This window comes from Macrobrachium nipponense, chromosome 9, assembly GCF_015104395.2.
Source record: "Macrobrachium nipponense isolate FS-2020 chromosome 9, ASM1510439v2, whole genome shotgun sequence".
Classification (NCBI taxonomy): Eukaryota; Metazoa; Arthropoda; class Malacostraca; order Decapoda; family Palaemonidae; genus Macrobrachium; species Macrobrachium nipponense.
Genome location: NC_061110.1, coordinates 77,057,533 through 77,070,702, shown reverse-complemented (window position 1 = coordinate 77,070,702; position 13,170 = coordinate 77,057,533). Strand labels below are relative to the sequence as shown.

Sequence of the window (13,170 nt, the reverse complement as noted above, 5' to 3'; positions counted from 1 at the left end):
TCTGTGATAGCTTTTTAGTTTTGGGATTTAAGGACTGGATATCTTACCAAAGACGAGGGTAATCACCAGATTCTACGTTTCTAGACATTGCTCGCTCTTTAGTTGTTTTTCATTTAACCTGCAGTGCTTAAGAGCAAGTTTGAATTGCGCTCTCGCCTGCCTCATTAGTAATGCAGTGTTGTCCGTTCCCTCGGGCTGCCATTTTGCCTCCACAGTAAAAACATTTCTCGTGAGTATGTATACAGATCCTTAACCAAGATCATTCCAACCAGGCCTATCATTACGAGAATTACCTTGACGAAATCTATAGGCAGTCCTGCCCGAAGCAAGCATAGCGGAGATTATGTTCGATTAGAGTTCATTCAGATCCCTCTTGTGGTGGTCATTTCTACATTTTGTGTTGGTACACAGAAAGGCGTCAGCTGGTTGAATTATTGACCGCAACCTGGTTTCCGTGGTCGCCCTAAAGTATCTGGTTTTCTGTTGGTTTTTAAACTCCCAGTTAACTGCTGGTGGGCGGTCAGTTAGGGGGTTCACGGTAGGGAGGGATGGGGTACTGAATGACATCTGTAATGGGATGTGATTGTAGCCCGTTGCAAGATCGTAGCGAATATTGCAGGTCTTAATAGAATCATGAAGTTCCGTGGAGATGTGATGCAGTGGTCCAGTCAGGAGGTTGTAATTGCGTCCACTCTATTATGTACATATGAGTAGGAGGAGGGAGGGAGGAGCATTACATCACTAATTTGGAGAGCATGATTTTGACAGAAATGAGTAAGTTCATTATAAAATTGTTTTGTGGGGTGAGAATTAAGGTCCCCTATTATACAAATATGATCAGCAGGAGAATCTTGAATAATACTGTGTAACTCCCCTAGGATCATGCAGTAAATATCAAAATTATTGTTATTTTCCATGGCATATAAACATTAATTATTAGGATTTTAGAGTTCCCTACTGTCACTTGAAGCCCAAGCAATCTGTCACTCCTGTAGGTCATCACCTTTATCATATTGTCTAACGATTTGTGCCACAGGAAAGAAAGTTCCCCTTTCGGGCGACCAGCTATGATTTGATCTGTAACTTGCATCGATGAAGTCGAGAAGGTTCTGAAGTCTTCATGAATTGAATCGCAGATGGCAAGGTCATGTGGCCAGAGGAGCGTTTCTTGCAATGCAATGATGCCGTTTAAATTTTTGCAGAGCATGTTTAGGAGAGGAATGTTCCGCTTGAGGCCAAAAATATTCCAAGAGATTTAACAACTTGACAATTTTAATGGAGCTCTTAATAAATGCTTGATAGATACAGTAAAGATGTCAGCAATCAGCTTTTCCTCAATTCGGTTTATGTCAATATACAATAACAATAATCGCTTCGTTCAGATTTCTAAATACCAGAGAGAGAGAGAGAGAGAGAGAGAGAGAGAGAGAGAGAGAGAGAGAGAGAGAGAGAGAGAGAGAGAGAGAGAGAGAGAGAGAGAGAGAGAGCCTTGGTTAGTTTACACTGATAGATATCCACTTGTAAAAGTCAAATAATAGTTGTATTGAGAATAATGATAATTTTAATAAAACTTGTTTTACTGTAATCACATTGCATGTATTATTGCATATAATATATGAACAGAGCAATGATGCACCATTTGCATTCTGGTTTTGTTTACATCTAAAAGTAATCAACTAATCACATTTTGCCAACATCATCACTGTTTTAGTTGCCAAATGGAACTTAATTCAGAAATACATTCCTTTCAGAAATTATCAAAGCTAGGTTAATAATGTTGATTCTATATCATGTTTTCCATACATACATTGCCTAAAAGGGAAACCGTTGTTTGTTCATGTTTTATCACCTTTCTCAAACAACCAATAATAGCAATACAATAATGAACGATAATTATCATATACCATTATCGTTCATATTTTAGTCTCTTCGCTTTTGCGAAAGACTGTTTGTTTCTCCTTATGACTGTCATTCGTAAGTATTTCTGGTTCCTTCCGTCTCCTATGTGATATCTTAGTAGAGTGGTTCTTCTATAACAACTTTATTCTGTAACTCCATAATAAGAGAGACAGTTCGGTCGGGAGACTGATATGTTTGATCGCTGGTAAAGAACTGCACTTCTAAAGCATCACGTCGATAGCGAAACATTAGCTATCTCAGCGATTCATATAAAAACATACGTAGTCCGCCGGCTCGGAAGTTACAAGTTTCCGGCGTAGGTTAACAGGTCAACCGCTTCCCATGGAAGTTGTTGTGCAAAGTTATCAGTAATGCAAAACGATGACATATCTAAACAGATTTAAACCAGGCTACTGCAGACAGCGCTTAGCGTAATTTAGATCTGCATTGGTCACGTAGGACCCTCCTAATGCCATGACCTCAGGTCATGGGTTTTTATTTACAGATTCTGTAATACTAAAAATGTATTTATTACATTAGGCTCGGTCAGCTACCATACAAGCCTTGAATAACAAAAGTTACTTTAAACATTGTTTCTTAGGAGCGTGCTCGTAACATACGTTTAGGTATAAACATAATAAGTGATTAAATGCATAAAAAAGGTTCTGTTACATACCCTTTTGACATATTCATAAACAAAGATAAATGCATGGAAAATCTAGATCCATGTTTGGTAATAATAATGATTAGGTACCCAAAACTAATAAAAAGGTAAAAATCAAAAGATTAACATGTATACATGATTAATATGATAATAGGTAACCTGATTAAGAATAGTGGTTACTGACAGATTATAACATGATCATGGATAATTGTTAAAGAGTACTTGTCACTCTTTGTAATAGGTAAATATAATGGTACAGATTAATATATAGGGCTGGTATATTTTATTAGGTGCCCAAAAAATACCTTTAGGAGTATATTAATGTATAAGATTGGGCTATAATATTTTATTAGGTGCACCCGGGAGATACTTTAACTGGTTCAAATGCAAAGGCGTGAGTCTTTCTTGTCCTACATTTTTGCCAGCATACAGATCCGCTTTCACAAAACAACACAATTTCAGACAATTTCCCTAGGCACAAAACGAAATGGCCAGTTTCAGGCGGCCCTAAACTCAAACGACTTGAGTTTAACGGGTACGTCATCTGGACGGGACAATACGTTTCCTTGGAGATCCTTCTGTGTGCGCCTCAGCCTACGCCAAGCAAAGATGTTGACGGCGATAACCAATATGGCCGTCACGCTGAACACGGCCAGCAGAATGTAGTAACGAAGATTTTCTCCACCTGCATAAGTCGGTGACGCGTGGTTCATCTCAGCCAGTTGCGTCAAACGATGAGCCAACCGCGCGTTGTATGGGAGAGGTAGTGATGGGATAATTGTAGACGCTCAAGTATAGTTCGCAAAATACGCCTTCTCACGTATTATCGTGTTGACCCCTCTGACGGTGTAGTTTGTAGATGTCCCCGTACAACCATCAGCTGCTACAAAGATTGGGGAATGGGCGGTGGTCCCATCCGGGCATACGACGTGGAAACCGGCTTTGTCGTAACGGATCCAGGAGCCATTATTCATTCTGTAATTGAATTTATTACTGTAAAAAGGATAAAGTTTCCCCAGACAACCTTCGCTTGTATGAGAGAGAGAGCCGTTTAGCACTATGCCTAACTCACATGAATCCGTTGATATAGGATAGAATTCAAAAGAGTCAGCTGTACAAATTTTATTATTCATGGCTTCTGAACAGTGAGTGAGTTTATCTAAGTCTTTAATGACTGTAAATGATTTCCTATCAGAAGAAATCAGAACATGCCCCGTCAAATTGGATTATTACTGGACTTGAGTTATTCGTCATGAAAGTAGGAAACGGTGCTATTTTGTATGATTGCCAAGCATCGGAAGAATCAAAAGGTATAGTGATCATAATCCTATAATTTTCAACGCTGACTGATATTAGGCTATAATAGAACTCTACTTTATGGGCGTCTAATAAAGGAATATAACCTAGTTTCTCCCGTCCGTTTTCCAAAGTTAACGTCAGATCTTTAATAGGCATTGAGGTGTGGAGATAACACAACAAACCCTTTGTCCGGCTAACGTAATAGCTTCTACATAATTCTTTTGATTTTCCTCAATAAAATGTGATATTTTCACACGGATATGATCTATTTTCGAACTATAGTAGCTAACGTAGCCAGCAAATGTTGAACTTCCATAACTTGATCGAATTATTTGAATGTTTGTTTACTATACTCATTTTTGATTTGATTGAATTTGCAATAAATGAAACCGATGCGAAGTTCAGGACAAAGCTAATTCGGTTTTGTGTAGCAAAAACTCAATTCTTTTATTTTGATTATTTATCTTAAGGCGATTTGAAATTCCTAAGCCTAGATTCGCAACAGATCCTAAGATGTTTAGTCCAGCCAGAATAAGCGGGTTTGCGGCGTTCGAGATTATTGTACCGCACAGACCACATCAGCAAGTCACGAGCAAGTTCCTCTGCCTCAGCGGTTTTATTTTGTATGTCATAAGACAACATTCCGCGACGCTTAGGGTTTGAGCTAGCGAAATCCCTGAGTAGCATGAAAATTACGTTGGTGCATTTCCTTAAGCGAAATGGCAAAACCTCATCAGGTCATTCTTTAAGTTAAGGACGTCATCTTCAGGCAAAATATGGGCTGCATATCCACTTCTATGACTATATTACTTGACACTATAAAAACGTCGTCTGCTCTCTCGATAATCGAGCCATGATAAATTCTATTTTCTTTTCGTCTTAGCGCTATTTCCATACAACAAAGATGTCTGAACACACAATATCACTCCTAACAATAACAGATTCATTTTTGAAAACCTGCAATGAGTAAAATATATGTAATAAACTCGTGTAAAAGAATAGGTTTTTACATACAAATATGATTAATATATATATATAAATTATCATACAAGTTTCATAAATACAACCATTTTTTCCCTCACTCCATCTACCTTTCTTTAGATTCTGATATGTGCCAATGGAACTATTCTCACATCAGTGGGTTTGGATACATTTTGAACCCTAAATCTATTGGCCGTTAATATTTCTAAAATGTTAAACGGGCCTTCAAACTTAGGTGTCAGTTTATAATTTAAACCTTTACGTACGTATACTTGGATGTATACCTGATCGCCCACGGCATATGTTACTAGTTGGCTTAGCTATTTTATCATGATTTCTTTTCATTATATTTGTGCTTCTTCTAGATTCTTACGAAGTATATTATATCAACTTATGCTTGCATCCATAACATCCTTTAGAGGATTTGATAAATTAGTTGTAGGCGTTAGTACATGGAAAGGTGTTCTAGCTGGGATACCATACAGTGCCTCGTGTGGTGTCATTTTAATAGACACATGATACAAGTGATTAAGTGTGCTTAGTACCGCAGGTATGGCAATGTCCCAGTTGGGGTCTGCCCCCCCTAAGGTGACCCTTAAAATGTTTAAAACCTTACGATTTGCCCTTTCCACTAGCCCATTAGACTCTGGGTGATAGATCAATGCGTATTGATTTTCTTTATGCAAAGGAATTCGCACAAGGAGTTAAGGAAATGATTATTGAACTCCCCGCCCGAGTCTGATATAATGGTGTGTGGAATTCCATGTTTACAAATGTAGCACTCGTAAAACTTTCTAGCGCACTCGACTGCGGTTTTTGTTTTAAGCGCTATCAGTTCTGTATATCGAGTCAAAGCATCGATGATTACTAGGAGGTGCTTATTTCCTCTGTCTGACTCGTAAAATCCTGTTAATAAATCTAAGTGTACTCTTTCAAAGGGTTGATTTGGCACGGGGTAAGCCCCTAGGCTGACAGGTGTCTTCGTGTGCCCTTTGTATTCTTGACAAGTGCGACAATTTGCTATGTGCTTTTTTATATCTGTAAGCATCGTATGCCAATAAAATAAGGATTTGGCTTTCTGTGACATTAGGGAATAACCCGGGTGTCGATGCAGTGGATTTTCATGCAACCATTTTAAGACAGTGGGATGAGTGAGATAGGTACCACCACCTGGTTGTTATTCAACTGTGGTGTGTTGCGGGTTTTCCACGTCACGGATCTACACAGGATAGATCTTTGATGATATAATTCTGCTGCTTATACTTTATGTATTCCTTTTCCTTCGGATTTCCGTTTAACGCAATGATGATTTTTTCTATTTGCGGATCTTTTCTTTGTTCCGTCTGTAATAGTTCAGCACTCAGCCCAGATCTTCCTGTTCAGATATAGTTTTAACAATGGGCGTGGAGGTTGAGATATCTATTAATTCAGCTAATGGCTCGGTACAAGATGAAGAAAGGGTTGCGTGATAATGCGTCAGCAATGATATTTGCTTTCCCAGGTAAATACCCGATCCTCGCGCCAAAGTCCTGGATGATCATGTGCCACCGAGTTCGCTTAGAGCTGTGACTAAAGCCTTTAAAGAAGTCGGTTAGGGGCTTATGATCAGTGAGAACCTTACGGGATAACCGTATTTATAAATTTAAAATGCACGAGTGAATTAACAATAGCGAGCCCTTCCTTGTCTATTACTGCATATTTACTTTCGGAAGGTCTCAGTTTACGTGAATAAAAAAGCTATAGGGAAAAACTGTTTATCATATTGTTGAAGCAATTACCCCACCACCTACCTAGGTCTGAGGCTCTGTTGCATGAAGAATTCCTTACCGAAGTCAGGAAATTTCAAGATAGGAGAACTACACAGTTCATCTTTCAATTTATCGAACGCCTGTTGATGAATTTCAGACCGTATGAAATCTACGCCCTTTTTTATAAGATCGGTTAGGGGAGCGGCTATGATGGAGTAGTTCCTAATGAACCTCCTATAGTATCCGCTACACCCTAAAAATTGCTGTATTCCCTTGACGTTAGTAGGTATCGGAAAGTTACGGATAGCCGATACCTTATCATGGACTACTTTAAGACCTTCACTAGAAACCGTGAAACCTAAATAGACTAGTTCTGTTTTAAGAAATTCACACTTACTTATCTTTACCCTTAAATTATGCTGCCTTAGTCTTTGTAGCACTAACTCTAATTTACGTAGATGTTCTTCTAATGTATTGGAAAAGATTACTAGGTCGTCCATGTAGGCATGTAGGATATCTCCTAACAAGTCTCCAAACACAATGTTTATCATTCTAGTAAAAGTTATGGGAGCACAACGTAAACCAAAAGGCATACGCAAAAATTCATAATGTCCCCTGGCTGTGCTGAAGGCAGTATATGGGATACTCTCTTGTTCCAACGGAATCTGATGAAATCCTTTTAGTAGGTCCAAGCTGGTGAAATATTTGTTCTGACCTAGTAGAGATAGGATATCATCAGTACATGGTACTGGGAATCGGTCAGGGATTGTTTCTTCATTTAAACGACGAAAATCGACGCATATCCGCCAAGTTCGATCTTCGGTACTACTATTAACGGAAATTATAAGGGCTGTTTGATTTCCTAATGACTCCTTCTTTTAGCATTTTACCTACTTCCTCTGTTATCTCATTCTGAAATTTCATAGGAAGTCGGTACAAAGATACATAGATTAGATTACTTTCTGTTTGTCCTTGAGCCTTATTTGATGCTCGATGACATCCGTTTTTCCTAAGGTTCCATCCGTAGTGGAAAAAACATCATGATATTCAGTTAAAAGATTCAAAAATTTCTGCTTGGAATTTCTTCTTCTTGAATGTTCCTTATTGATTTTGTTCTTTATAGATTGCAAAAGGGATTCATCCGCAACTGATTGAGCGTGATTTATCTCAGCTACTGGTAAGAATGCGATGTTTATAAACTTCCGCATCCAAGATATGTTGATTTTGTGGATTACTAAAGTGGTATTCAAATGATTACAGACTTCGATGTGACATTGTTGTTGTGAGCCGACTGTATAAATGGCTTGTGTGACGGATAATCGTGTGTTTTCAGAGTTTCGGAAAGGATTAACGTTTCAGATCTGGCAAGGTTTTCTTTACACGCACTAATATGTTCGAAGTTACGTTCGGATCGAGAGTTTGCGTGCAAGCTGATATTTACGGGCGAGCGAGAGTTCTGTGGGTTTGCATGTATTATTTCTTGGTTCATGGACAGTGATTGGTTCTTCAATGTAAGTGATACTCTGTCTGTTTCTTTATTATCTAAAACTGATTGTAGGTGGGTATTAGAAGACTTATAGAATTTTCCTTTGATATACACGCCGTGTTTTGCAGGTGCTAAGATAATATTTTGTGAGTGCCCTAAGACGGGTATCCGATAATTACTGCGGGATACATATTAATGTTTTGTACAACGATAAAGGTATCGGAAAACGTGCGCTTACCGACCTTGTACTGAACATGAGTTACTCCTACCACATTCCTTTAATTCATTATTTCCTATGCCTGAGAGCCTTATTCCGGACTTCTCTATAGGGAAGTTTGAAAAGAGTAAATGATGAGTCCTTAAATCCATGATATTACGTGGACTACCAGAATCAAAGAACAAAGTGAATGACTTATGGTCCAAATTTACTGCATGTAAGGTTGGTCGTAACTCGTCTTGACTAATAATTGCATGAATTTGTTGCAAATCTACGGGAACCTGCACAGATTTTTTGGATTCAGCCGTGTGTTTCATAGGAAAATCAATTGCCTCACAATGATCTGATAAATGATTAAACTGATTATTTGATACAAAAGATGTTGATATTGATGACCCAACATCGCCCTCTCCTATTTCTGGAACTACGTGGTATTTGCTTTGTTTAGCACACCTTGAAAATTCGCTTGACCTTGCAAGTTCTGGCTAGACTGCCCAGGAACAGAGGTACCTGAAGCACGATTTGTTTGTTTCTGCCGTTGTGCAGCATTGCCGTTTGCTTGTTTCTTTTTATAGTACTATGGACCCCTTCTTTTTATTTGCACTGGCAACTGGTTGCGTGTTTGTAGGGATTCTGGCTGTTGATTCCTGAGGTAGCAACGATAATATGAATGGAATGGAACTATTATGTTTATTGGAACAAAAACGCCTCCGACAGTTTGAAATCATGTGACCTGGTCGTTTACAGTTATAACAAACCATCCCTGCAACTTGATTATTATTATTTATGTACCACGTTTACTTGTTGTGGCTTATTCTCATTTTTTGCAAAAAACTTGAATGAGCGAAGGATCTAGGTCGGTACATTTGTAGGGACATGTGTGTTTTTTTATTTGTTTATACACATCTAATTCCGTACTGCTGGGCTGCAATTTTTTGTCAAAACACCGCACTAAAGCTTCAGGCAACATTGCAGTAATACTCGTAAGGTAAATTAAACGGATAAAATCTTTCACAGCGATTCTGGCACTCGTAACCCACCCGGAGTTAATTAAACTAACTTGATATTCATTTAGCTGGTCGGCAATTAGCGCCGCCCGCTCGACAACATTAAGCTGAGTCATGGAGGCTTGGTTAAGGATATTTCTCAATGCCAGTACTATCTCTAAAGCCTCTTCACCCCCATACACGGCACGTAATCTGATTTTGAACTCGTCCCATGTAGTCGCCTCTTGGAAAGAAACACCCCTTAGATAAGCACTTGCGGCTCCTTTAGCAAAGTCTATGAAGCTTTGGCCTCCTGTAATTGTACTGCTGGGTCTGTGATGCTTTTTGCATTTAAATGAGCGTCTACAGATGAGATCCATGCCTCAACATTTTGAGGCAGGAACCCATTGACCCGACCTTGAAAAGGGACAATTGCTGACCTCGCGCTCACGAGAGTCACCACATTGGGGTTGCCAGCCGGAGTAGTTGCCATGTTCACTTTTACTTTTTTCTTATCACTTCTATTCCTTGCGGTCCTATCAAAATATCTATAAGAGTACACTCGACCACTACGTAAACGCATATGCAATATACTGTATAAATGTGTTATAGTAATAGGAAAATCCCCCAAAAGATACAAAAATACAGATAATTTGATAAAAATATAATATGGAGAATTCCTGCAAGAAACGATTAGCAACAACGAGAAGAAAAAAAAAATAATCTGCGGGCGAGAACTCGTAGTTGAAGATTGACTCTGTAATGAAGGAAGATTAAGATGGCGAACAACTCACCCCCAGAATACTGGACGATCAACTCCTGATGAACAACACTTCACTGAGGAAAAAACCTGAATAGATAAAATGGTACTTAGCTCAGGATTATATGCTGAAGGATTGTTGACATGGGATGACGTCACAGTTCCTGTCGTCTTCGCGTCGGAAGTCGTGATGACGTCACGGTCTCCTCTCTGGCTCACGTTGCATGAAGAAGTCCAAGATTGATGACGTCACAGCCTCCTTCCTCGCATGTCTTCCTCTTGCCCTACTCTTTGCGTCCTTGCTAGTGATCGCGCGTTGTTTCCTTTGTGTTTCCTTTATGTGTTTTCTTCTTTCTGTTGAAGTTCGATGCTGCCCTCGTCCGGTGTTGATTCTCGGAGATAAGTGACAACAGTCACTCAAACGTCGATGTTGATGCTTGTATTCTTCTCGATGAAGGACATATCTTCGTCTTCATAAAATGTTGCGTTGATTGAAGATCCCATTTCTTCTGTCTAGTATTGATTTTGTAGGTGGAAGTTGGTTATTGTAGTTCTTCGGTCGGCTGATATGGGTCTTGTTAATCTTATTCTTCGTCTAAAGCTGCCACCAATTTTAGTCTCTTCGCTTTTGCGAAAGACTGTTTGTTTCTCCTTACGACTGTCATTCGTAAGTATTTCTGGTTCCTTCCGTCTCCTATGTGATATCTTAGTAGAGTGGTTCTTCTTAAACTAAGGAGAGGATTCAAACAGGACAAGTTTGAAAAAGGTATAACAACTTTATTCTGTAACTCCATAATAAGAGAGACAGTTCGGTCGGGAGACCGATATGTTTGATCGCTGGTAAAGAACTGCACTTCTAAAGCATCACGTCGATAGCGAAACATTAGCTATCTCAGCGATTCATATAAAAACATACGTAGTCCGCCGGCTCGGAAGTTACAAGTTTCCGGCGTAGGTTAACAGGTCAACCGCTTCCCATGGAAGTTGTTGTGCAAAGTTATCAGTAATGCAAAACGATGACATATCTAAAACAGATTTTTTAAAACCAGGCTACTGCAGACAGCGCATAGCATAATCTAGATCTGCATTGGTCACGTAGGACCCTCCTAATGCCATGACCTCAGGTCATGGGTTTTTATTTACAGATTCTGTAATACTAAAAATGTATTTATTACACATATGACTGTTGTTCTAAATATAGTTACAAACAGCTTTGAGTGCTGCCCCACTTGATGTTCTCTGCATTTTTGTTATAAAAGGATGGGGGAACGTGAAAAGAGAGTCATAAAATCAGGGATGGTACCGAAAATGATTTGTATGATATCAACAACGAATCCGAAGACAACTCACCAGAACCAGACTAGAATTATGATGGCACATGTGGCCAATCTTATGATATGTATGAGAAACTTTTAATGAAAAATTAATATTATGTTATCCCAAAAGTTATTACTACCGTAATTACACCACCATTGAGATTTCTAAAAAGAGTACTGCAAGAAAAATGTTTCTGTGAGCGCATCAGCACAACCATAACTCAATGTTTACATTTTCTCAGCTGGGATCGCAAAGATAAAAGTTTGTTTCACTGATTTAGAATTATTTGTGAAATAGGCTATTTGTTGAGAAGATATGCCAATAATATACTATAAGGTAAAAATGGTTTATTACCTTTATTACCAGTTTATTTCATAAAGTGAACTTTCATGCATGTTAGTGTTTAGGCTATAGCACCGAGGCTGAGGCTAGCGTACCGATACACATCTTAGAATTCAAGGTTTGATTTGTATAACTGTAGTATAAGACAACCCTCAATTTTTAGGGGTGAATCTTAGGATTTAAAGGTCATCTTTTACACGGAAATTATACGGTACCTACATGTACCATAAAAATTCTCTTGTCTCAGTAAGAGAGAGAGAGAGACCTAAAATACATGCATGAGGATGCTGGGTAAAGATAGAGAGAGAGAGAGAGAGAGAGAGAGAGAGAGAGAGAGAGAGGAGAGAGAGAAATGAGAAATTACATGAACATTTAGTGGCAACACAACAGAACACCCTGCTCCCCCTCCTGTCGCATTACTTGATGTATTTGACAGCTTTACTACCTGGAGTTAGAAAGAGAAGACTGGGATTTCCATCATTCTTACATAGTTTTTGTAATTTATAAACTAAAATCTTACTAATTCACATTAGCATTTTCTTTAATGAGTTGATGTCATTGCTGTTTTATATTTAATTTTATATAATAAAAATGAAAATGAGAATAAATCATTATTTATCATACAAAAAACATACATCTCTGTAAGAGGAGAGAGATAGAGAGAGAGAGAGGAGAGAGAGAGAGAGAGAGAGAGAGAGAGAGAGAGAGCATTATCCTTATTTAAGAGTGAAATGGAAAGATTATTGTATTTCTTTAAAATACTATCACATATGAATTTTGTAATTATGTACAGTTATATTATTATTATTTGAAAATATTAATAAACATATACATACATGTACCATAAAAATTATCTTGTCTCAGTAAGAGAGAGAGAGAGAGAGAGAGAGAGAGAGAGAGAGAGAGAGAGAGAGAGAGAGAGAGAGAGAGAGAGATTACATGAGCATTTTGTGGCAACACAACATAACAGCTCCTTCCCCTCCTGTCACATTACATGATATTTTTGACTGCTTTAGTACCTGGAGTTAGAAAGAAAGATGCAGGAGGACTGGGATTTTCCTTTATTCTTACATATTTTCTAAAATTTATAAACAAAATCTTACTAATTCACTATGGTATTTTTTTTTAATGAATTTATATTATACGTATTGCTGTTTACATTAATATTAATATTTGAAAATTAGTAAATCATTTACTTATTATAAAAATAATATGCTTCTCTAAGAGAGAGAGAGAGAGAGAGAGAGAGAGAGAGAGAGAGAGAGAGAGAGAGAGAGAGAGAGAGAGAGAGACTTAGCAATACAATATTAATATTTTAAAATTAGTCATTTTTGTATCATAAAAATGTACTTAGTCACGAAAATAACAATATAATATACTAATTGGTGAATATTTATGTCGGAAAAAGCCACGAATAGGCGAATTCCCCACAAATAATGGGTAGGTGTGGTCCAAAGAAAAACCCTCCAAT

The 13,170-nt window shown here is 38.2% G+C and overlaps 1 protein-coding gene across 1 annotated transcript in view; it reads left to right on the top strand.

Moving 5' to 3' along the window:
- The window catches only part of LOC135218667 (GTPase-activating protein and VPS9 domain-containing protein 1-like), a 387,415-nt gene that overhangs the window by 312,610 nt on the left and 61,635 nt on the right, over positions 1-13,170 (top strand). The window lies entirely within an intron of this gene.